The 27,088-nt window shown below is 40.5% G+C and overlaps 1 protein-coding gene across 1 annotated transcript in view; it reads left to right on the top strand.

Moving 5' to 3' along the window:
• The first annotated feature begins 13,497 nt into the window (after window positions 1-13,497).
• ZNF133 (zinc finger protein 133) overlaps window positions 13,498-27,088 on the top strand; it is a 51,431-nt gene continuing 37,840 nt past the window's right edge. Inside the window, exons 1-2 of the mRNA XM_028524571.2 lie at window positions 13,498-13,625; window positions 14,904-14,976. The gene's annotated coding sequence lies outside the window, so the exon portion shown is untranslated. The remainder of the gene's footprint in view (window positions 13,626-14,903; window positions 14,977-27,088) is intronic.

The following is a 27,088-nucleotide window of genomic DNA, read 5'->3' as shown; positions in this document are numbered from 1 at the left end:
CAAAGAAGGATACATAGTAGAAAGCTAATTCCTTTGTGGTATATTTCTCTACTAGCATGGTAGGATGGTAATTACTTGCAGACACATTTTTTCTCTCCATTGGTTTGTGCTGAGGGAGGGCAGAGGGTACAATACATTCATTTGATGAGCCCTATGCATGGTGTGTGGTGGGCACTTAATTAATTGTGGTAAGAGTAGGTTTTGAAGCCAGACAATGGTTCAGACTTGGGTTTTGCAACTTCCTGGTTACATGACCTTGGGCAAATTACCCACCAGCAGTAAGCTTCTGTGTTTCCATACATAAAAGGGGGTAATCGCCATTTTGATGTTATGAGGGTTTAATGACATGTGGGTAAAGCATAGTAACTGGCTCCTGAAAGAGCTTAAAAAATTGTCACTGTTACCTGAGATGGAGTCACACCTGAGTCATTGGGAACTTGCAGAACTACTAGGGACCAAAATTCCAACAGGAGCATTAGGTAGTCACTTTGAATCTTCATCAAGACCATGGTATCTTGTCAACCTATTTCCAGGACAGATTTCACTTGCCTGCTCCTTTTGAAGTTCACTTTATCCGCATCTCCCTGTCATTTACAACGTGACTTCTTGAGAATGAGCACTCTGAGCATGGGCCTCAACCAGTTGCATCTCCCTTACTGGGGAGCTCAGGTCCTGAAATCACAATCTGCATCTTATCAGGATCACCAGCATAATCAACTTTGAGAAGCTCTAGTTTACATAAGGTGGGTTTTCTGATGACTCCCAATTACCCATGAATAATAAATCTCACTAATCTTTACCAGAGCTACCACCAGTCCCTTACTTTTTATCTACCTATTGTTCCTAATCTCTTTCATCTGCTCCTCACTGCTATGTTGTTATTGTTTTATTTAAATCTGATTATGATGCTCTCAGTCTTGCTTAATTGTAAATATGATAAAAAAATTAACTTATTAAGGGACAATCAGCTTTTGTGAAAATAGCAATATATGGGCACATTGATGCAGTATTTAACTAAAAATTAATATACCAGTAAATTTCCTTTTCTCAGCAATTAAGTTTTGTGTTGTTATGATCTCATAAGTTCACAAATATGCAGGATTGAATTTGGACACCTCAGCCAGGCAAGTAAGAAAGTTCACGGAGACCCAATTTTCCTCAGCAGACTTGCCTTTGCCACTCCCCACCTAATGCTCCGTTCTCTGTCTTTTCAGCTCTCTGCACCTCTTAATAGCTCCAGTGACATTGTTATCAGGAGTTTGCACATTCATCTCTCACTTCTACCTGGAAGTACTGTATTTTCTCTTTTAAAATTGCATCCTATTTAAATGCCTAGTGCTAACTGGAAAATATGGAAGGAGTGCTGGCATCAGAAGGACATAGCTTTGTAACAATAATGAAACACATCATTGGGTCAACTGTCAAATTGGAATATGGGTGGCAGGTTATGTAAAAGCATTGCATTGGGGTTAAATTCACTAAACCAGGTAACTACTATGGTAAACACTGACATATCTAGGCATCAGTGGTGTGTGCCACCTACAAATGGTTCAGGAAAAAAGTATATATATAAAATTAAAAATATAAAATATATGTATATATGGGGAGGAAATGTGGAGAGGCAGAGGAAGGAGAGACAGAGAGAGATGGAGAAAGTTGAAGAGAAAGAAAGCTTGCTCACCTGGGCAAATAAGGGAACCTGGGGCAAAATGTTAGCAAAAGGTAAATCTGGGTAAAGTGTGTATTGGTGTTCTGAGTACTCCTTTTGCAACTTTCTGTTAAGTTTAAAAATATCTTGAAATAAAAAATCGAAAGTGTAAAAAAGTTTTTTTTAATTTTTAAAAAAATTTTTCAACATTTTTTATTATTATTCAAGTACAGTTTTTCTGCCTTTTCTCCATCACTCCCCATAAAAAAGTACTGTATTTTTTGAACCATAAGACACACATAGGTTTTAGAGGAAAATAGGAAAACAAATTTTGAAGCAAAAAATGTGGTAAAATATTTAATAACATAAATAACATAATATTTCACCAACATAAATGTAAACAGAACTCAACAGCAGCATTAACAACCATTATTACTCCCAAAATGGTGGGGGGGGGGGGAGTGTGTCTTATAGTCTGAAAAATACAGTATTTCTTTCCAAATTAAAAAATTCTACTCATTGACATGTTTTTCTAAGCAAACCACACACTATCAGGAACAAAAGTGCAATAAAGCTTTAAAAAAAAAAAAACACCTGGTAAAAAGCTGGAAATTAGAGGGGAATGTAAAAACAGTTGTTGGGAAACACTCTGCCTGGTTTCAGAAGCTGTAATCCCCCAAGGCTAAAGCTGAGTAAAAAGACCTTGGAGATAAAGCTTATCTCCCTGGCAGAGGTGCTGCCTCTGTCCACTTTACTTCACCCTGCTTGGCCTGGAGCCTGACCAGTCAGCCAATGACATATAAGATTCCTCAAGGGAGGGAAAACCTAAGACGGGCATGGTCACAAAAGGGCCCTTAGGAAAGGACTTGGGGGACTGTACCCAAAAGGGGGTGATGGACCCTCGCCCCATGGCTTTGACACAGCCTGAGTCCTCATTCTGTCTGCCAAGAAGTCTCCTAATCTCTTGGCTGCCTTACTTCCCCTGCCTGACTTAAGCCTGAAACATGCCGGAGGTGGGTGTGGCCCTATGCTGGAATGGGCAGGTTCCCTGGGGCAATCAGACCTAAGAAAGAATGCATAAAATCCTAAGAAACCTACTTTACTAATACTATGTATTTATTTATTTATTTATACTTTCATTTTATTATTTTTATTTTAATTGTTGTTCAAGTACAGTTTTCTGCCTTTTACTCCCATTCCAGCCCAGGGTTTAATCCCCTCAATTTAAATGATAAGAGTCCAAGCTTAGTTGAGTCTGTTTCCCCAACGTTTTATGGCCCTTTAGCTATCTGACCCTGACTCAAAATAAGCTCTTCGAGTTCTTTGAATGTTATCCACTGTTTGATCATTACTGCCTGACAATGATTAATGAGCTTTACATATATGCCCTGTATTACTATGCAAATTAAGCCCAATAAAAGTCCATTGAGGAATAGGTTCCTGGCCCTTCTCCTTTGAGAGATTGGTCACCTTTCCTCCCTAAGCAGATCTTGTCTTGGTAGACTTTTTCTCATCTGTGGCGGCTGCGGGTGGAACCCTCCCACAAACAGCAATAATTAACTCTAGCTAAAAGGTACTGAGCCCTCACTCTGTATCAGGCATTCTATCCATTTCAAAAGTTTTATCACAATTTCACTGTCTGCTTTACTTGAAGTTTATTTATAACTTTGTTTCTTTTTGCTATTTTTTTCTCACTTAGGTTGAAAGTTTTATTTTCTTACTTTTTTTGTCCTTTCAGTAGTAAATCATTTAGTACAGTATCATGATTTTCATATAAAATATTGTTTTGTTTCTAACATGAAACAAAAAACTACTAGGGCTTAAGAAAAAAAAAGCTTAGTTTGTTATGTGCTGTACATACCACTGAAAAAAAGTTCCCAAATTGCTGCTCATTGAGGGGGAAATTTCACACGTTCTAAAATGTTAGAAAGTAAAATTGTTACAGGGTGCAGCCAAGGGGGGGGGGCCCAAATAGGCATTTGAAATGGGGTCCAGAACTTAAGGTGTCCAGGAGATTTTAAGATGTCTCCATCCCCCACCCCAGGGTGTGGGTTGGGGGAAGGGACAAGTGGAGCAGGGCCATTGAGAGCTGTTTTGCATAGCAACAGCCTTGCAGCTAACCTCTGGGTTGGTCATTTAACATATCTATAGCCTTTGGCTGGTTGCATAGATATGTTAAGTAGCTGTGATCAGCTCTAAGACAGGGGAACAGAAGTAACTTTCCCACCCAGAAGTAACTTCCCCACCCAGATGTAACTGGGGGGGGCGTCCCCTGAGTTACAGCGCCTGCATGGGAGCTCAGAGAGGATTGGCTCCAGGACATGGGGCCACGCCTGCCCAGACTCATGATGGCAGCCCAGTAAAGCTGGAAGGATACGAGTTCTGGCATGTGAAGCCGAGTGTGGGAGGAGTCGGAAATGAGGCTGCAGAGGAAGATTGGCCATGGGGATTTAAAACCCAGGCTTGGCAGCCATTGAGCGGAGGTGAACCATGCACAGCCCTGAGAGGAGAACCATGCTGCTTTAGGAGAGCCATGCACAGCCCTGAGAGGAAGTGAACCATGCTGCTTTAGAAAGGAGAACTATGCTGCATTGAGAGGGAGAAGCACGCGGACTTGACGGAGTGTAGACTCCTGCAGCATTGAGAAGAGAACCACGCGGCAGCCCTGAGAGGGAGAGAACCACGCAGCCTGGCAGAGTGGGGACCCCTGCAGCTTTAGAAGGGAGAACCACCACCGGGTTTTAGCAGAGATCCTGGCGACTCAGCCGAGGGTTCCGGGAACCCAGGGAGGTCTCCCAGTCGAGATCGAGTACTAACTGGGAAGAACCAGAGGACTACCTGAACCATGGACCTCTATTTCCTTTCCTGAGATACGGTACTCTGGACTGGGCAAAGGGGGAAGGAAGGAAGGACTGTGTCTGTTTGTGGGTGTTTTAAGGGACTTTGGGATTTTGGTGAAGACATTAGGTCACTACTTTAAGTTTGTATAGCATTAAATAAACATTTCCTTTCCTTTTCACAAATCTCTGGTATTGAGAGACGTCTTTCCTCTGGCGGCGGACATAACAGACCCGGGGCCTTCTTTCAGTAATAGTATATTGTCCCAGGCTCCCCCTGTTGTGTGTTCTGTAACAAAATGAGTGTTTTATTGTGGCTGTTCATCCAGGATTGAAAGTTAGCAGTCTGAATAGATTAGATGAATCCATAGAACTGTTACATGATTAGTTAAAAGAGGTTCCCTTTTTCAGAGGTCAAGGTAAATTCTTGAGTTGGCCTAATGAGGTCATTAAAGTCCATGGTTCTTTAACAGATTTAGCTGCAGGGAGACAGAATTCAGTTTTATTATCTTCTAAGTAAGTGTTGCTGTAAATGAAATACTTTCCATTTACTGTCCCTCCTTTTAGTCCTTTCTTTTCTTAAAATGATAGTGTGACCACAAAAATAGCTGAATTATCAGGTTTCAGTTTTACAGCTCCACACTGTTTTCAGTGTCATTCTCATTGGATTTCTTTGTTGTTGTTTTTTTATCAGTCACTTCAATTTCCTTTTGACACAGAATCACCTGTGGTTTGAACTGATAGGTTGGTAGCTCTGTCAAAGTATTTAATATTTTGGTAACAATACATGTGACAGCAGCAACAATTAAGAATAAGGATAAAAATAGCCTAACTAACATTCATGGAGGATCCTTCAGCCAGCTTCCTATTTGGCCAAATCACATCATGTAAAAGAAAATTTGACAGTTGTGTTTTTCCTACCTGAGATAATCAACTGGCTTGTTCTTTAACTTTACCATTCATGAGCATTTATCCAAATACAAACAAAAGTAATAGCCAACACATAAATGCCAGATGGTTTGATCCATAAATATCCCAAGGTAATTCCTTGTCCAGCATCTTTGCAACAAATGATTTAAAGCTGTTCTGTTGAGTTTGTATAGTAGACACTGATTTCATGGTCACAATTTCCATCAAAGGGACAGGTGTCACAGGTATCTTACTCAATGGAAGCACTCAAAACCTAGGGGGAAACCTGGACACAAAGCAGTGGAAACCAGTTATCTCCAATGCCTTCTGGTAAGTCTGTATTTCAACAGTCACACTGATGAGAGATGATTAAGTCATTTGAGATCTCAGCAAGGAGTATAATCATATTAAACTGAATAATGACATAAAAACATTCCTCAGGGGTAGATTTCTTCCTGCCTCCAAAACCAGCATTGTGTGGTGATCACACGTTGGCATGAATATCTCAAGCCAGGAGGGGTACAACCAGAGTAAATTTGGTACATTCTATAAATGTATTTATCAGATATCAGGAAGTCAGTATCACAAAATATGCCTAAGGTTAGAATTTAAAGGTGTAATTAATTCAACCTGGACGTTAAATATTATTTGTTATTAGTTATGTCCTATAATTTAATATTAACACAATTATGTATAACAGGTTTTATGGAAAAGCTAAAATACTGTATAGCGGAAATATTCATGTTGTATTTTCAAGGAAGAGTAATACCAACCACATACCTTTAAAACTTTTAATCCATTAAATGGACTTATTTACCTCAAACTGTTATTAAATATCCTATTGTATTTACTTGTGAGGTATATTTTTTGTGATTAAAAAACATAAATTAACTTTTTAAATGGATAAATCTTATCACAATAGCTGATGGTTTTTAAAATAGACTATCCTAATAAAAAGTACCTACCTCACTGGTATTCCAGAGAAAGTGTGACAAATCCAATGCTTACTTACAATTTCTAATGCAGCTATGACCTTAATAATCTTTTCCATTCAACTTTATTGAGGCATAATTAGTATACGGAAAACTGCATATAATTAGTGAATACAATTTGGTGAGTTTGGACATATGTACACACTTATATTACTATCACCACAACTAGGTAATAAATACATTCATCTCCAAAAGCTTCCCTGTGTCCTGTGTGTGGTTGTATGTAACATGAGATTTACCTTCGTGACAAATTTTTAAATATGCAATACCTTATTGTTGACTATAAGCTCTATATTATTTGGCAGATCTCTGGACCTTACTCATCTTATATAACTGTAATTTTATACCCAATGAACAACTCCCCATATTGCCCTTCCCCAGCATCCTGGTAACCATCATTCTATTGTCTACCACTATATTTTTTACTATTTTAGATGCCTCAGATAAGAGAATCCATATAGTATTTGTCTTTCTGGGATTGGGATTGATTTATTTCACATAACATGATGTTTTCCTGGTTCATCCATGCTTAGAGAAGAGTGTTGGTTTGAAAAAATGGAATTCCTGCTTCTAGGTAAAGAAAAGGCAGTGACTGTATGATTTGGGTTTAAGGCGCCATTTCAGAACTCAGAACTAAACTGTAAGAGAAGGCCAGAATGTGGCATAAAGGACCTTCTGAAGAGAAAACCCTAACCAGTGGAAAAGGGAGTGAGTAGAGGAAGGGAGGCACAGATTAGCAAGACAGCACAGTAAGTCTACTGCTTGTTGGGTGGATAAAAGTGCCCCCGCCCCCCCCCCCCCCCTTGAAACAAGAATATCTAGGAAGAGAATCTAGCCTGAAGAACAGACCTGAAATGTACACACGCACACACACACACACACCCCTCTACTCTCAACTGTACCAACCCTGCCCCCCACCAGACTCTCCTAAGGGATTGGGATGAGGCACATAAAAAAGGACATTGTTGTTGTCAAGTCCACTCCAAAGGCAAAGGTCAGCTATGCTTGGCAGCTGCTCCACCCTTTGCCTTTTCTGCATTTAAGTTGCTCAGTGGGTCAGATTTTAAGTTGTAAGGGAAGCCATTGTTACCTAGTGAGGCCAGCCTGCTGTAGTTCTCCAGCATCACCTCTTTGTATAGGTTCTTCTGTGCAGGACTCCATAGCCTCCACATTTCCTAAAATACACAGTCACATTCCTAAAGGCCATAACAGCCTTCTGTAACAAACCCAGCTCTCCTCACTGTTTCCAGCTTTGGTCATGGCTTGAAGTAAGGGAGCAGGGAGGCTGCCCCAAAGAAGGGAAGGAAAATAAATATCTAGATGCTACTGCTTAAATTACAAAACCATTAACTTGACCAACCTGGAGAGGGCAAGCACTTGCCCATGATCATATAACCAATTGGGACCAAATGTCCCAAGCTAAATGATTTCTATCTAAACAGCATAATTTGTCTAGTCTAGGCCCTGGTCTGGCTATTATGGGGTGTACAAGCAAATATAGAATTCCTAACCTATTTCTCTTAAAAGATTTTTATTTATTTATTTTTAGAGAAAGGGGAAGGGAGAGAAACATCAATGTAAGAGAGAAACATTGATTGGTTGCCTCTCTTACGTTCCCCTACAGGGAACGAACCCACAACCCAAGCATGTGCCCTGATAGGGAATGGAACCAGTGAACTTTCCCTTCACAGGACAGAGCCACACTGGTCAGGGCTAAAGATGCTTTAAATATAGGAAAATTACATGCAAAGATAGAATATATGGTCATACTCTTTCTCAGTTTTAGGAATTTGGAGTTAGTTGACCTACTATATTTTGCTGTGTATAATGCTCACTATTTTACCTGAATTTCTGAGTGAATAATAAGGATGCCCAGTATACATGGGTAGTACTACTAATTCAATATCTATATAAATGTTTTTAAATCTTTTATTTATGCTTATGCATTAAAAGTGTAACTCTAGGGGTCAAGATGGAGGCACAGGTAGATACACTGTGCCTCTTCCCACAACCAAAAGAAGGATAACAACAAATTTAAAAACAAAAAACACACAACCAGAACTGACAGGAAGTCAAACTGTATGAAGTCTGACAACCAAGGAGTACAAAAAGAAACATTCATCCAGACCAGCAGGAGGGGCAGAGATGGGCAGCCAGGCGGAGAGGACTCTGGGCAAGGAGGCAGCTGCAGGACTCGGGGCAAGCAAAGCAGCGGCTGGCAGAGTGGGCAGTCCCACATTTGCATGCAGATAAACTGGGAGGGACAACTGGGTAATGAGACAGACTTTGCAACCCAGAGTTCCAATGAAATGAAATACAGCCTCAAAACTTCTGACTGAAAAAACCTGTGGGGGTTGCGATGGCAGGAGAAACTCCCAGCCTCACAGGAGGGTTCACTGGAGAGAGACCACAGAGTCCTAGAAAGTACACAAACCCACCCACCTGGGAATCAGCACCAGAAGGGCCCAATTTCTTGTGGGTAGTAGAGGATATGACTGAAAGCCAGCAGAGAGCTGCACAAGTGGCACTGTTCCCTCTTGGACCCCTCCTATGCACAGTATGTGGCACACTATCAACCCACTGGGTGACCACGGGTTGGCCTGCCCTGGTGAATACCTAAGGCTCCACTGGTTACTACATTAACAGGAGTGCCTAGGGGAAAAAAATGCCCAAATGAAAGAACAGATTAAACTCCAGAAAAAATACAACTAAGCGATGAAGAGATAGCTAACCTCTCACATGCACAGTTCAAAACGCTGGTAATCGGGATGTTCACAGAAATAGTTGGATATGGTCACAAAATAGAGGAAAAGGTGAAGGCTATGAAAAGTGAAATAAAGGAAAATATATAGGGAACCGACAGTGACAGGAAGGAAACCAGGACTCAAATCAATAGTTTGGACCAGAAGGAAGAAATAAACATTCAACCAGAACAGAGTGAAGAAACAAGAATTCAAAAAAATGAGGAGAGGCTTAGGAACCTGGTAAAGAACCTCCAGGGCAAACTTTAAACATTCCAACATCCGAATCATAGGGGTGCCAGACAGAAAGAGGAAGATCAGGCAATTGAAAACTTATTTGAAAATATAATGATGGAGAACTTCCCCAATCTGGCAAAGGAAATACATTTACAGGAAGCTCAGAGAGTCCCAAAGAGGTTGGACCCAAGGAAGCACACACCAAGGCACATCAATTAAATTACTCAAGATTAAAGATAAGGAGGGAATTCTAAAAGCAGCAAGAGAAAAGGAGACAGTTACCTACAAAGGAGTTCCCATCAGGCTATCAGTTGATTTCTCAATAGGAACCTTGCAGGCAAGATGGGGCTGGAAAGAAGTATTCCAAGTCATGAAAGGCAAGGACCTTCACCCAAGATTACTCTATCCAGCAAAGCTATCATTTAGAATGGAAGGGCAGATAAAGTGCTTCCCAGATAAGTTCAAGTTAAAGGAGTTCATCACTAAGCCCTTATTACAGAAAATGTTAAAGGGACTCATCTAAGAAAAAGAAGATTAAAAACAGGAACAGTAAAATGACAATCAATTCAGAACTATCAACAACTGAATAAAAAAACAAAAAAACCCCAAACAAACTAAGCAAACAACTAGAATAGGAATAGAATCACAGAAATGGAGATCACTTGGAGGGTTATCAGCAGGGAGGGGGAGGGTGGGAATGGGGGAAAGGTACAGGGAATAAGTAGCATAAATGGTAGGTAGAATATAGACAATGGGAGGTTAAGAATAGTACAGGAAATGTAGAAGCCAAAGAACTTATAGGTATGGCCCATGGACATGGGTGGGAGTAAGGCGGGTGGGAGGGGTTGTGCAAGAAGGGGAATAAAGGGGGGAAATTGGGACAACTATAATATCATAATCAATAAAATACAATAAAAAAGTGTAACTCTGGAAAGAAATAACAATATCCATGTTCAAAAATAAATGCTAAAATTCTTTTATTATATGAAAAACAAGTATTTAAATATAAATAAATTAAAAATTGAATTAAAAATTAAAGCAAAAGATTTTTAAAATGAAATTCTGGGCCAAAAACATGGGTGCACATTATACATGGGAGTGCATTATACACAGCAAAATACAGTAACTGTATTAGCTTCAAGTATCTGAGCCCCCAAATGGATTAAATCTTTGCTACCTAGTGTGTTTTGAGAATAAGCTTAGTCAATATCATCTGGAAGCTTGTTAGAAATGCTGATGCTTGAGCTCCATCCCAGGCATGCTGATTTAGAATCTGTATGTTTTCAAGATCCCAGATGATATACATGCATTTCAGTAACAGCAACAACAAACCAACAACTGAACTGATTTTCTAAAGCAGGTTTTTCCTCTACATTATCACATGTCACTTTCCTTTCTTGAGGTGAAAGCAGCTTTGTTATGAATAATGAATGCTAGGGCCCTTCCCCAAACTCAAAATCTCTTGGAGGTAGTGTTCAGGTACTGTATTTTTAAAAGCTTCCAGTACACAGCTGCTGTGTTTCTTGCTGATTTTTGGTTCGGCTTTGCTTCTTTTTCTTCAGAGTGATTAGTGAATCCACTGCCATGAGGGCAAAGAGAAGACCCTCAAATATCGTTATCATGGGCCATGTGGACTCTGGCAAGTCCACCACCACTGGGCATCTTATCTACAAGTATGGGGTTATCAATAAGAGAACCATCAAGAAGTGCAAGAAGGAGGCAGCAGAGATGGGCAAGGGTGTCTGGGTGCTGGACAAACAAGGGGGAGAGAGAGAGAGAGAGAGAGAGAGAGAGACAGAGGGGGAGAGAGGGAGATCACCATGGACATCTCCCTGTGGAAGTTTGAGACCAGCAAATACTACACCATCATCAATACAATCTTCACTGTGAAAAGTTTTTAAATTATATTTAAAAATTTAAAACAGAAATAAATAAAGTTTATTTATTTAGTTTGAGGTGTAGCCAGGGTCAGAGAAATCTCAAGAAGTCACCACAGGATAGAGATCAGGGAAGGTTTCATGAGAGCTGGGAATTTGGTCTTAAAGGATTGATAGGGTTTAGAAGCGTCAGGGAAGCAAGCAAGGTATTCCAGATGGGGTGTGGAGTGGGGTAGAGTGGGATGGAAAGTACTATAGGGAAGGAGATGAAGAAGCAAGAAGGATTTTTAGAAAGCAGGCAATCTAGATTTCTATGTGGAAACTCATAATTATTAAATGCTGAGAACTCTTTCAGATATGAAACACGAGGCTGGCTAAGCCAAACATCTGTATTCCACCCGTGTATAGCTAGATGACATCCTCACTTATATGCATGGAAAATCAACCAGATGCAACGCCATTTGCTACTGAAAACCACCATCACAGTGTGGCAGGAAAAGAAAACTCCAAAAGTTTCTTATGCTCTGTAACTGTAACACTTGCAAAATTTCACACAGGACTGTAAAAGCAGACAAGTCATAACCAAAGCAACCGCCAGTTACTCCAGGTCGTACACAGACTCCCATGATAAGCTCCTGTGCTCTGTAACTTCTGCAAATTCCTCCTGCGTTTTCCCTTTGTCTCCCATATAAGGTAGCTGGACCTAACTTCCGCATTCAGCTTCTGTAACCTTGCTTCGTCACGTAGGTAGGGAGCCCGGGACTATTTAAACCCCAGGAGAGTGAGGATCGGTGCTCAGAGGATTTGGATGTTAACCGCCCCCTCTGGGCCCCCGGGTAATAAAGTTTGTGCTTCGTTATCTCCCCGCGTGTGGGTGGATTTTCCACAACAACAGTGGCTCAGACCCGGAGACCGGCTTTTCTCCAACTCTTCTCACCCATGGTCCTCACTGGAGCTCAGCTACGCCCTTATCTTGGAAGTCGTCCTTGGTCTCTATTACCAGGACCCTAAGACCCCTGCGTTTCACATAAAATACAGCCGGCATCACTGGACACTTAAACACGGACGCCTCTGCTGCCTCTGCGCGGTTACTCTGAACCCTTGTGGGTTAACAGCTAATTTTTAGGCAAATGACTGAGTCAGTTGGGGCTGTGAAAGAGGTCGTGAGACGGTTCTAAGTAAAACTAGGAACTCATCCATGGCCAGGGCTGAATTGAATTCACTACAAAAAAGCAGCCTGGCGGTAAGAGGGAATGGATTAATCCTGCAAGAGCTAAGAAGAAATTTTAGAAAAAAAAAATTCTCGTCTCTTCCTGGTTCTCTGGGACATGTAGAAATTTTCTTGGTCTCCCTAGAGAAAGCGTAAGTTTCAGAAAACCTATCTAAATAAGGTAAATAGAAGTGAGAGGATGTTCGGGTGGAAAGGCCCCCTCCCAAAAGTGAAATGGGGCTTGCTCTCCAGTTCCCCAGTTGAGGTGTCCGGCATGGCAGCAGCGCAGCCCTGTACTCAACCAGAGCTCCCTCAAAAGATCCAGACGGCCAAGTCGACAACGGGTTCAGCCCGTTCCTATTCGCCAGGAGAGAAGTGAGTCTGCTCATAATTCTGCGGAATCTAACAGAGGAATAAGGTTTTAGGGTACCCGGAATGGAGTGTTCCGGTAGAGCACAGGTGCTCAGACTCCGGGTCTAATTTGCTATGATGAACCCCCTCTCCCAGCTTCGGTCTCGCCATAGGTTTAATGGAGTTAAAAAGATACGTGAATTGGACGAGACCACATCTGTCCAGCGCTCAAGGGATACCTGGCACAGCTCTGTAATCTGCAGCAGGAGCTGGGAAATTCACTGCTGAACTACCACAGACCTTTTTGTCAATCCCAGAATCCTAAAAGTAGCCTCCTTTGACGCGTCATTTCTGCGCGCCGAGGGTCAGGCCCATTGCCAGAGGCGGAATTCATTTCAGGCATCACTGGGGAGTGAAGTCTTTAGAGCGAAGGGGTTAGAGAAGCGCTGCAGGCTCGACGGAAAGCTGTACCCATGGCCCCGTACATGTTTTGTGAACGTGGTTTTAAGAAAAAAGAGGGGAAATCCAAATACCACAGTGGTAATTCTACTGTGACCGAACCAAGTTATACAGAAAAGCCTTCCTCAGAAGCCATTTGGAGCCTCTGGCTGGCTGTCTGTCTGCGCGCCTCTGGGTGCGCCAAGCATCCTGGGAGGTGCGGTCCTCGCGTCATACCGCGGATTTTGGGTAGTGTAGTTTCGCCGCGCTGCTGGAGTAGCTAGATTCCCCAGCTGGTGGATGGATTGACCCCTTGTTCTTTGGTGGCGCTGGTGAGTGAGGCTCCCGCGGCACCTTTACCTCAGCCGTGCTCCTGCTCAACAAGGTAGGTCTAAAAGGCTTGTCTGTGGGCTGGGGCTGAGGATGGCGCAGATGGCGGGGTGAGGAGGTAGTGGTGGGGACGCGCTGTCGTGGCTCAGGCCGTGCTCTACCGGATGTTTTATTTGGGGGTCTGGGCACGCATCTCCAACCTAGGTGAAGCTCAGCCTTGAAGCCCAGTGTTGGTGGGTGCTGTGCTCCGGCATCTCATGCTAGAGTTCCTGTGTGTTAGGACATGTTCGGCCTTGGCCTAAATAATGATGTCGGGAGAGGAGGGGGGTCTCTTATGTCACAAGTCCGGGGGTTTTGAGGAACTGAGTAAGTAGGCTACCTCCCCGTTGTCTTCATGTGGTGGAGTGGGGCCTTCCACTGGGGTTTTGCTGGGCAGCACCACTACCCCTCTGCTTTGCTGAGGCGGCGTGAGGGGTTGGCAAGCTTGGTCCAGCATCCCTGATTTGGACCATGTGTTAGAATGGTCATTTTGGCGCAATATCAGGGTCTCAATTTTGCAGGTTGCCCCTGGGTTCGGGCCTTGAAGGAAGAAGTGGGGCTGGGGCCCACTGGGCAAGTTTTTCAAAGATCCGGAGGACTGTCACTGACCACAGGAATCACAGATTCCCACATCTCATGTGTGGCTAGACTTTGAGATTTTAAGTTTCATTTTAACTTTTTATTACGGAGAAATTTAAGACAAGTAGATAGAACTCCATAGACCCATCACCCAGATTCAATGCTTATCACCTCATGACCACTCCTGATTTCATTTCAAACTGATACATTGAGGACCCTTACAACCCATAGTGGTTTCTTATCACTGCCCTGTTGAAGAGCAGGAATTTGGCCTCCACAGCCAGATTCCATCCAGGCTCTGTCACTTTATAGCTGTGTCCCCTTGGTCAAGAGACTGACCTCAATGTGCCTCATTTTTTTTATTTGTAAAATGAAGATAATAAATCATACTTCATTGGGTTGTGAGGATAGAATGAAGTAAAACTTGTACAGTGCCTGGAGCAGTCTTTTATGTACAAGTGACAGATAGGTATTAACTTACTTATTAAGAGCAGTGGTGAGAGAGGATCAGCTCAGGGTCAGTGTCAGTAGCATGTTTGGGCAGGCCAGTGTTCACAGCCCACATATCAGCTCTGTTCCCAGCAAGCTGCCCACAGTCTTTTCTAATGTGACAAGTCCATTCCTAATGCTTTTAAGGAAGAGGAAGCCCTGTCCTATCTTGAGGGTATCCAGAGACTCTCTTGAACCTTTTGGTTCTTGTTCTGCCCTGCTACAGCTCCTGCCTACCTAGAGAGGATTGTCTAGTGGGCAAAGGGAGGACTCCCGGGCTCCTGACAGCTCAGCTTCAGGTAGGTTCCTACTTACCTTTTGCATGCTGAACTGCTGGTGGGTATCCTTTGCTCAATTTTGAAATCTTGTAGCCTATTGTATCCCATCCAGTGATCAGAGCCTCAGCTGGTTTCCCCAGGAAACAAGGCCTGTTGTAAGGGTGATGATTTTCATAGGGACTGTTTTTTCAGACCTGGTGTCTTCATTCATAACCTCTTCGTCCTTGCTCCAGCATTTCTTCTTTCGGCATTTGTTCAGACTGCTCACTTCCAGGGCTTGTCTTCTTGTGAAGTTATCAATATTCTGTTCCTTTTTCCATCTAGTGCCCCAGCAAATTGTCATATCATTTTACCTTAAAATACTTTAGTAGACATCTCTAAGCATAAGGACTTATTTGAACACAATCATAATTTTATTGTTACACCCAACAAAATTAGTATTTCTTTCCCCAATTGTTTGATTTTTTTTTTCTCAGTCAGAACAGCCCTCCTCAGAAGTACAAGAGGAAGACATATCTGGAATTTAGCATGGTGGTTTTCTCTGTCTCTGCCTCTCTTTCCTCCCATTTCTTCTGATCTAGCTGATCTAGATTAATAGCTGCAACTGCTATTGGTGGTGCAAGCTGGGCCTTTTGAATTTTCCTTGCCTCTTTTTTTCCAAAGCTACCTCCCATTTGTTTGGCCGTTGTGTCCTCTCAATTACACCTAAGTGGTACCCCTAGATTCCTCCTCCTCCCCATTGTCTCTACTCCTATACAACCCTAGCTTCCTGTTTCTTTTCTACCTTCTTGTCCCTTTTTCTCCCACCTGTTGAGTTGGGCTCCTAAAGTATAAATACAATTATGTACTGCTTAATGATAGGGATACATCCTAAGAAATGCATTGTTGGGTGAGTTTGTCATTGTGTGAATATTATAGAGTATGCTTACACAAATCTAGATTGTATAAACGTACTACACACCAGGCTGTATGGTATATCCTGTTTCTTCTAGGCTATAAACCTCTACATCATGTTACTGTATTGAATACTGCAGGTGATTGTAACACAATAATATTTGTGTAGATGAACATTCTAAACTTGGAGAAAATACAGTAACAATATAGTAAAAAAAGATAAAAAATGGTGCACCTGTATAAGGCACTTATCATAAACAGATTTTGCAGGATTGGAAGTTGCTCTGAGTGAGTCAGTGAGTGGTGACTGAATCTGAGGGAGGGCCTAGGGCATTACTGTCCATTGTTGTAGACTTTACAAATAATGTATAGTTAGGCTACACTAAATTTATACAACAACACGAGAGTAAGTCAAGCATAAGAGAAAATGATGCACTCAAGAAGTGCAGTAAGCATGAGAGGTATGAGGCTGCTGCTAGCATAACATGGCATACTGTTTCACAGCAAACTTTTTTTTAACATAAGTAGAAAGAGGTACATATACTCTCAAACAACAATAAAAGTATAGTATAGAAATATATAAACTAGTAACAGTCGTTTATTATCATGATTGAGTACTTGTATGATACATAACTACGTGCTACTCTTTTATGTGACAGGCAATACAATAGGTTTGTTTTCACCAGCATTACCATAAATACATGAGTAGTGCATTGTGCTATGACGGTGTTGCTAGACAATAGAAATTTTTCAGCTCCATTATAGTCTAATGGGACCACCAACATATATGTGGTCTGTTGACTGAAATGTCTGCAGAGCATGATGTATTAACTTGCCATTTAACCTGCTAGAAAGATACCTAATACTTTGTTTAGCTTCTGTTCAAACTGCTAAGTCAGACTGCCCAGGTTCAAATCACAGCTTCAGCATATTCTAGCTGTGCAGTCATGACATGTTACTTTACCTCTGAGCCTTATTTTCCTCATCTGTGAAATGGGGGTTATCAGTGGAGTCCACCTCACAGGGATGTTGGTTGTGATAACACTTGGGGATTATCAGTGGTGTCCACTTCATAAGGATTTTGGTTGTGGTAACATTTGTGATGAGGTTAAAGTGCCTGGTATGTAGGAAATACTAAGAAATTGTTAGTTAGAATTATTATTATTGCTTCCAACTTCTCCTCCAAGTCACCTTTTCAGTCTCCTGCCCTATACCCACTCTTGTCAGATCTTGTTTTACAGCTGCATGGAAATATATTCCATGGTATGCTTTTATTTTTCCATGTCTCTGCTTCAGCATAAACTATTGCTGATTGAGCACCGATGTGATCCCACTGTAGAACATTCCTGGATTTTCCTAGGCAGTATTCCCAGTCTCTCTCAGCAGCAGAACACTTGATGCATCAGGACTCCACAGCTCTCAAGCTGCATCATTACTGTCTGACTATCCCACTGAACTATAAGGTGGTTCTCTGCGGGTTGGGCACTTCATTTTGTTCCTTTTGGGTCACTGATACAGTACCTGGGACCTGAATCGACTAACTGGGTGATACAGTGTGAAGACATGAGTTGTCTTTGCTGGTTGGGAGGAAAATTCACATGGGGAATCTGATTGGTAAACTGTACACTTGGCATTATTGGAGTGAACCCTAAATCACAAGTTAGTGTGGACTTGATGTAAGGGGAGAAAGGGCCCACTCAAGGGTTTTCAGGACAGCATTAACTGTAACTTGCCCCTCCAACTCTTGCCCTTTGTCTTTCCTTCCTGTTAGAGCTAAACTCCATGAAAGAATTGTCTATACTTGCTGTCTCTATTTCTATCCTTCCACTGTCTTTTAAATATTGCAGTGAGACTCTTAGCTCACCCACTAAAAAATACTCTTGTCGAGGTCACCAGTGCTTTCCCTGTGACTAGATGCCAGAGTCAGTTTTCAGTGACATTTTATGTAGTTGCATACTTCCTCCTTCTTAAAGTACCTTTCACATAGTTGCTTCTGGTTTCCAGCTTTTTCCACCTCATACTTTGTTTCTCCTCTGTCTCCTTTGTGAGCTTCTCTTCTCCCAAATCCTCACTGTGAAAGGTCCTGGTTAATTTCTTAGACCTCTCATCTTCTCCAGCTACATTCTCTCCTTGGAGTCTTTATTCAATGTCAAGGCCTTTAATGCCATCTCTCTGAGGCTCAGTCTAGACCTCTCTACCTTCAACTCCAAATTCTAGTTTCTTACTGTCTACTTCATATTTCTGCTTAGATATCTCATGGGCACCTAATGTCTCCAACAGCAAACTGATCACCTCCTCCAAACTTGTTCACCCTAGTGGAGTATAGACAATTCTTTCAAGGAGTTTAGCTCTAAAAGGGAGGAGAGACATGGTAACTCCTTCCTTCAGATTGCTCAGGCTCAAAACCTTGGAGTTATACTTGACCTCTTCTTTGCTCTTACCCTCTATCCCAATAAGCAAATCTGGGATCTAGACTCTTAACAATCTCCAACCTCTGCTGTTTCTACCACAGTCAAGGCCACCATCTTACCTGGATGTTTATAGCCTTTGAGTGGTTTCTGCTTCTTCCCTTGGCCCCCAAGATATTAATTAAAAACAGCAACTGCAGGAATCTTTAAAGTGTTAGTAAAATCATGTCATGCTCAAAATGCTCTAGTGGCTTCTTGTCTCAATCAAAGTCAAAACCAGTATTTTACAAGACTAGATAAGATCTCCCCCCACATTTACTCTTGAACCCCATCTTTACCACTTTGTCTTAGATACACCACAGCAGCTTAGTGAACTGCCTCTCTACCATGCCAGGCTGACTCTTGCATCAGGGCATTTCCCTTGGCTGTTCTCTTGTCTGCATTGCTCTTTTTTCAAAGTTACTCATTTGGCTCATTTCCTTATACCTTTCAGAATTTTACTCAGTCACCTCCTCAGTGAGGCCTTCCCTAAATACTATTTAAAATCCCAAAACCTACTCAACTTCTCTTACTTCTTTTTTTGCCTTGCTGCTATATTTCTCTTCATCTCACTCATCACTTACTGATGTATTTTATTTATTACTATGTCCATCTCCTTCCCCCTTGACTTTAATATCAATGAGGACAAAAGTTTTTATCTTTGTTAACCTCTGAATCCTGTCTAAAATAGAGCCTAGAGGCCTCTAGTCAAGATGGTGGTATAGGTGAATGTGGTCCTTGCCTCCTCCCACAACAACATCAAAATTACAACTAAACTATAGAACAAGCATCATTCAGAACTGCCTGAAATCTGCTGAGTGGGAGTCTTACAACTAGGGAATTAAAGAAGAAGCCATACTGAGACTGGTGGGAGGGGCGGAGATTCGGAACAGGCTGGTCCCATACCCATGTGCAGTGGATAAAAATAAGGGCGTATATCTTGGCTGCAGAGGTCCCCCGCTAAGGAAATCACTTCTGGCTATAAAAGCCATTGGGGATTGAGGCTGAGAGAGACAGAGTCTTCTGGAATCCCAGGCAGTTCCTCTTAAAGGGCCCGTGCATGGACTTACTCAGACTCACTCCATCTGAGCTCCAGTGCTGAGGCAGCACCTCAGAAGGCACCCAAGACATTTGAGTAACCTGGTATCAGATGAAGAGCTGGGGGGACAGCTTTCTCCCAGAGAGAAGTGCTGGTAGAGGCTATTGTTCCTTTGATGAGCCCTCCCCCGTCGGAAGGCAGGCAGATTCCGTATCTGAGACTTCATCAACCTGACTCACACTGTTTGCCTCAACCTGGTGATTCTCTGAGGCCCTATTCACCCAACTTTTAGGCCCACCCAAGCTGTTTCCAGTGGCTTTTCCATACAAATGGCCTGTCTTGACTCATGCTTTAGTGTTTCCTAAAATCTTTTAAGCAGCACCTTGCCTCAGCATGCCCCATGCCATTCACTAAATGACCCTAGGCCTGGCACAAGCAACAGTGGGCCTTGGTTCACAGGCTTGGCCTTGCCTGGGCACCTCCAAGATCAGCACAAGTAGCAACCATCTGCAGATCACTTTGTAGCTCATGCCAGGTGGACCCAGGCAGAACACAAACAGTGGCTGATGTTGGCCTGCACCTCCGTGGAGGCCCCAGAGCTAGCACACCCAGTTTGGACAGCTTCAGACCAGGTTGAAAGACCACCACCCAACCACTCCATAGGCAATGTACTCAAGGGACAGACTTGGCACTAGAACCCCACTGAAGTAAGTCCTGCTCTGTGGAATAGGCCCCTGCACAGCTGATTTTCCATGGTGGTTAAAGGTCTTTGGTTGGTGGTCACAGCCAGTCTTTGCAGCTGACTGGCTTGGGGATAAGTCCCTCCCAGTGATGTGCCAAAGGCAATTAAGTCTCAACTATAAGAGGAGGGTACACAGCCCACACAGAGGTGTACCTCAAGTGCCCAGCTTGGGTGATCAGGGAAGTTGTGCCACTGGACCCTACAGAATACTTACTACCTGAAGACACTCTACAAAGCCCCTGAAATGTAGCAGCTCTACCTAATAACATGGAAGCAAATACAGGGAGGTTGCCAAAATGAGGAGATAAGGAAACATGTTCAAGTGAAAGAACAGAACAAAACTCCAGAAAAACAACTAAACAAGATGGAGACAAGCGATCTACTAGATACAGTGTTCAAAACAATGGTAATAAGGATGCTCAATGAATTTAGGAGAAGAGTTGATAAACTTAGTGAGGACTTCAACAAAGAGATAGGAAACATAAAAGTGGAACCAGACAACATATAAAGGAACCAGTCAGAATTGAAGAATACATTAACTGAAATGACAGGGAATCAACAGTTGAGTAGATGAACAGAGGCTCAAATCAGAGATTGGGAAGATAAGGAATCAGAAAAGACCCTAGTAGAATAGCAAAAAGAAAAAAGAATCCAAAAAATGAGGATATGTTTAAGGAGCCTCTGGGGCAACTTCAAACATACCAACATTTGCATCATGGGTGTACTGAAAGGAAGAAAGAGAGAGCAAGGAATTGAAAACTTACTTGAAAAAATAATGATGGAATCTTCCCAGACTTGGTGAAGGAAATACATATACAAGTCCAAGAAGCACATCAAACAAGATGAACCCAAAGAAGTGCATACCAAGACACATCATAAGTAAAATGCCAAAAAATTAAAGACAAAGAATTCTAAAACCAGCAATAAAAAAGCAGTTTTATCTACAATGGAGCTCCCAAGATTGTCAGCTGTTTCTCAACAGAAACAGTGAACCAGAAAGGATTGGCAAGAAATATTCAAAGTAATGAAAAGCAGGGATCTATAGCCAAGATTACTCTACCCAACAAAGCTAGAATTGAAGAACAGATAAGGAGCTTGCCAGATAAGAAAAAACTAAACCACCAAACCAGTATTACTTGAAATGTTAAAGAGTTTCTTGAAGGCGGATAGGGAAGAGAAGGAGGTCAAAAATAAGAATAACAAAATGGCAATAAATACATATGTATCAACAATTGAATCTGAAAAGCAAAATTAAGATGTAGAATAGAAACAGACTCATAGATATGGGAAACATTTTGATAGTTTCCATATGGGAGGGCGGTTGTGGGATTGGTGAAAAGATGGAGGGATTATGAAGTAAAAAGTTAGTTGTTACGGAATAGCCATGGGGATGTAAAGTACAGCATAGGGAATATAGTCAGTATTATTCTCATAATTATAAACAGTGTCAGATGAGTATGAGATTTATTGGAATGATCACTTAGTAAGTTATGTTATGTTGATTAAACATAACATAACTTACTTGTGTGTATACCTGAAACTAATGTAACAATGCATGTCACCTATAATTGAAAATATTGGGTTGCCCAAAAATCCGTATTTTTTTTCCATAAAATAAAAGACACATTTTTAATTTTCACCAATTACTTTATTGAGTATGTCAGCTATCTCCTATGTGGTATAATAACTGCTCTCAATTAATGTCTCTGTTTAATCGCTATACTTTAACTGGTATACCCGACTGTGGAGCATCATCCAGCAAGAAATCTCCAGCATGAAACTTCACAAACCACTTTTGATACATCCATCAGTCATAGAACCTTCTCCATATACCACACAAATCTTTTTTTGTGTTTCAATTGTGTTTTTACCTTTCTTGAAATAATAAAGCATTATATGCTGAAAATATTGTTTATTTTCTCCATCTTCAGTGTTAAAATGGCTACACAAAAATTCACCAATTCTGATAGTTTTTAAAATTTGTTTATTCAGAGAGCAGGAGAAAAATATCAGTGTGTGGTTGCCCCTCATGCGCCCCCCCAACCCCCACTGGGGACCTGGCCCGCAACCCAGGCACCTGCCCTAGACTGGGAATTGAACTAGTGACCCTTTGTTTGGCAGGCTGGCACTGAATCCACTAAGCCACACCAGACAGGGCTGATAGTTGTTTGTTTTTTTTTTTTTAAATGCATGCTGATATTTCATCTGTCACAATAAAATCTAACAAAATCGTTTCAAAAGAAGTTAGGCAACTAAGTGCTACCAGAGCCATCGTACAGAAAAAAAACTAATGAACTTTGGAACAACTGAATTAAAAAAAAAAAAGAAAGCAGAACAAACTCTGAATTATGTTATCTAGGAGGAGATAGATATTGTGCAGGTAATCACCAGTATCTTACTAAACTTAACACTTGCTGTCATTTTGTGATCAATAAGTGTGATAATAGCTATTATTTGTTGAGCATTTACTGTAGTCAGTAACTGTGGTAGATACCTGTTACAGATAATTCACATTTTCAGACAAGAAAAGTGAGGTTTAGGAAGGTCAAACTATGCCGAAATTCTTAAAGAATTTAAAGGATCTTCACTCAGTGATAGTAGAGAAATGTGAAAAAAGAAGATGGGTCAAATTAAATCTAGTCACCCATTGTTCTACTAGAAATATTATGATTAGGTATTTAGAGAGTTAAAAAATGTTTAGTTAAATCTCTCCTAACCAAAGCCATGTTTCTTGCCATTATTTTTGGCCAACAGGGAGCTGGCTGTGGAAAGTGGATGTTTTTGCTCTGAAAAATCAAATGCAGTAGATTAAAACCAAGGCAAAAACAAAAAAAAGCACCACCACAAAGTTTGTCTTTATCTTCATTTCATTCAAATTGAATAGATGCAATGGGATCTAGACTTTTTCATATTCATATTCTGCTTTGCTTCTTGGTTCTGGAGCAGGATTTCTGGTTCTGTTTGAATTTATTTTCCTTTCAGGTATCGTTTGCAAGACATATGGAAATTAATATAGAGAGAGTATTTCTATTCAGTTAAGCAGTGTCATTGTCCTACTATGACATAAAACAATGCTATTTTAGCCCTGACCTTGTGTCTTGGTTGGAGCATCATTCTATGCAGCAAGAGGTTACCATTTCCATTCCCAGTCAGGGCACGTGCCTGGGTTGCTGCTTCAGCCTCCTGTTGGTGAATGTTCTGGAGGCAGCTGATCAATGTTTCTTACATTGCTGTTTGTCTGTCTCTCTTCTCTCTTCCTCTATCTCTAAAATCAGTGGAAACCTGTCCTGGGGTGAGGGTTCAAAAAATGCTATTTTATTAGCATCATAAAAAAACAACAACTTTTAAACATGAGTTTCCTTAACATCAGTGTACTTTTTTTAAGTCCAGAGGGAAGACAATTTACATTAGGTAACTGTTGTAATATTTAAAATGAAAGGTCATTTGAGGGTCTCACTTTTTTTCATCTCTTTCAATATAAGGGCAAAGTTAGATGCTTGATGTATGTTTCATTTATGTGTAATAAAGTACATGAAATAAAAATAAAATAGAGCCTATCTCACAGTAGGAGCTTAATCATTGAAACAATGACTAATTCAAAATGTGAATATGGAGCTACTCTGGGAGGAATGGATGAAGCCAACTGGGAAGTTGGGAGATAGTCCCCAGAGACTCTGTCAGGAGGGACTATTGCTAGCTGATGTGATGCAAAAGAATTCAGAGAGTTCTCAGAGATGCAATCAGTTGGCCTTGGTAATTGATTTGATATTGCAGGTAGGCAAATAGGCATGGTACCTGATAAGGCATGTGGATGATAGGAAAGGTGCTTCTGTCATTAAGAAAGCTGAGAACAGAGCCCTGGCTGGTGTGGCTCAGTGGACTGAGTGCCAGCCTGCCAGCCAAAGAGTTGCTGGTTCCATTCCCAGTCTAGGGCATATGCCTGGATTGTGGGCCATGTCCCCAAAAGGGGGCACACCAGAGGTAACTACACACTGATGTTTCTTTCCCTCCCTCCCTTCCCCTGTCTAAATAAATAAAATCTTTAAAAGAAAAGAAGAAAGCAAGCAAACAGGATAGAGGAGGCACAGTATGTCTGGAAAGATTCTGATTATTGATTGCTGCACAACAAACAACTTCAAAACTTAGTGGTTTGTAAGAACCAGTATGTTATAATCTCTCACGATTCCTTGGATTTACCAAGATCAGCTGGGTGGTTGTACTCTGAGTTATAGACGTGGCTTGTGGGTGAATATAAAATCTTTGGTTCATAATCTCTAAGTTTCTTGTAAATCTAGCTGCATTGCGGCTTTGCTTTGAATGATATTTTTGTCATGTATTTTTAAATATGGATGGTAAAGTATATACAACATAAAATTTACTGTTTTTAACCATTTTAAGTGCATTGTTTAGTAGCATTAAGTACATTCATATTGTACAACCATCTCCACTTTCCATCTCCAGGATTTTTTTAATTCTTTCAAACTGAAACTTGGGACTAATTAAACAATAACTCCCATGTTTCCCCTTCCCCTACACTCTCTCTGTCATCATTTTACTTTCTGGCTAAGTAAGTTTGATTGCTCTAGGTACCTCATAAGTGGGAGAATATAATATTTGTCCTTTTGTGTCAGGTTTAGTTTACTTAGCATAATGTCTTCAAGATTCATCCATAAGCATGTGTCAGGATTTCTTTTTTTAAGGCTAAAAAATGCCCTGTTGTGTGTGGGTGTGTGGGTGTGGTGTCAGATTTTGTTTATCCATTCATTTGTTAATGGAGATGTGGATTGCTTCTGTGTTTTAGCTGTGTTTTAATGCTGCTATAAACATGTATATACAATTATATTTGAATTTCTGCTTTCATTTCTTTTGAGGATATACCCAGAAGTGGAATTGGTACACCATATGATAATTACATTTTTATTTTTTAAAAAACCACTGTACCATTTTCAATCCTGGCTGCTCCATAGTGCATTCCTACCAGCAATACACAAGGGTTGAATGATGATCTTTTTTTGAATTACAATTTACATTCAGTGATGTTTTATATTACTTTGAGTTATACAGCATAGGGGTTAGACAGGCATATACTTTACAAAAGGGTTCACCCAATATTTCAAGTACACACCTGGCACCATGCATAGTTATTATAAAATTACTGACTACATTTCCTGTGCTGTAATTTACATCCAAGTGAAACCCTATGGTATTTGTCTTTCTCTGTCTGACTTAATTTTGCTTGGCATAATATCCTCTTGGTCCACTTATGATGTCACAAATGGTAAGATTTCATTCTTTTATGGCTGAGTAGTATTCCACTGTGTGTATGTACCACTGCTCTTTTATTTACTCATTTGTTAATGGGCACTTGAGTTGCTTCCATATCATGGCTATTGTAAATAATGTAGCAATGAACAAGGAGTGTATATGTTCTTTTGAATTAGTGTTTTGGGTTTCCTCAGATATATATCCAGAACTGGAGTCACTAGGTCATAAGGCAAATCCATTTTTAATTTTTTGAGGAACTTCTACACTATTTTTCACAGTGGTTGAAACAATCTGCATTAGGAGCAACAATGCATTAGGGTTCTTTTCTATACATTTGCTAACACTTATCATTTATGGGTTTATTGATGCTAGTCATTCTGAAAGGTGTGAGGTAATAATTTCATTGTGCTTTTAATTTGCACTTCTGATAATAGTGACTGAAAATTTTTTCATATGTCTATTGCCCATCTGTATGTCCTCTTTGGAGAAGTGTCTATTCAAGTCCTTCGCCCATTTTTTAATTGGATTGTTTGTTTTTGGTGCTAAGTTTGAGTTCTTTATAAATTTTAGATATTAACTCCTTAAAGATGTATCATTGACAAAATATTTTCCCATTCAGTTTGTTGTCTATTCATTTTCCCTTGGGTGGTTTTCTTTGCTGTACAAAAACATTTTAGTTTGATGTAGTCCCATTTGTTTATTTTTCTTTTGTTTCTCTTGCTCAAGTAGATATATCAGGAAAAAAATATTGCTAAGAGGAATGTCAGAGATATTACTGCCTATATTTCTTCTAGGATTTTTATGGTTTCAAGTTTTACATTTAAGTCTTTAATCTATTTCAAGTTTATTCTTTTGTATGCTGTAAGGAAGTGGTCTGGTTTTATCTTTTTGCATGTGTCTGTCCAATTTTCCCAGTACAATTCATTGAATTGACTGTTTATCTCATTTTATGTTCTTTGTCAACTTTGTGAAGTATTAATTGATCATAAAGGTATGGGCTTATTTCTGGACTCTATTCTGTTTCATCGATCAATGTGTCTGTTTTTATACCAGTACCATGCTGTTTTGAATACAGCTTTGTAGTATAGTTTGATATCAGATATTGTGATCCTTCTAATTTTATTCTTATGCTGAGGTTCTTTGAGGTCTTTTTGGTTTCATATACATTTTTGGTATATTTGTTCTTGTTCTGTGAAATACGCCATTGGTATTTTGATAGGAATTGCCTTGGCTCTATAGATTGCTTTGGGCAGTATGGATATTTCAATGGTTAATTCTTCCTATCCATGAACATGATATATTTATACTTTTAATTTATTTGTATTTTTCTGTTTCATTTTCAGCATCTTAGACTTTTTCCAGGACATGTGTTTTAACCTCCTTAGTTAAATTTATTCTTAGTAATCTCTTTTTTTTTTTTTTATGTAATCGCAAATGGGATTGTTCTTTTAGTTCCCGTTCTTTTACTTCATTATTGGTGCATAAAAATACAACTAATTTCTGGATGCATTTTTGTATCCTGCTACTTTCCTGAATTCATTTATCAGTTCCAGTAGTTTTTTTGTGGAGTCTTTAGGGGTTTCTATATACAGTATTATGTCATCTGCAAATAATGACAATTCTACTTCTTCCTTTCCAATTTGGATGTCTTTTATTTCTTCTTCTTGTCTGATTTTTGTGGCTACAACTTCCTCTACTGTGTTGAAAAAGACTGGTGAAAGTGGACATCCCTGTCTTGTTTCTAAA

The sequence above is a fragment of the Phyllostomus discolor genome, chromosome 9 (genome assembly GCF_004126475.2).
Source record: "Phyllostomus discolor isolate MPI-MPIP mPhyDis1 chromosome 9, mPhyDis1.pri.v3, whole genome shotgun sequence".
NCBI lineage: Eukaryota > Metazoa > Chordata > Mammalia > Chiroptera > Phyllostomidae > Phyllostomus > Phyllostomus discolor.
The sequence above is the reverse complement of the archived record's forward strand: the minus strand, read 5'-3'. Positions and strand labels throughout refer to the sequence as shown.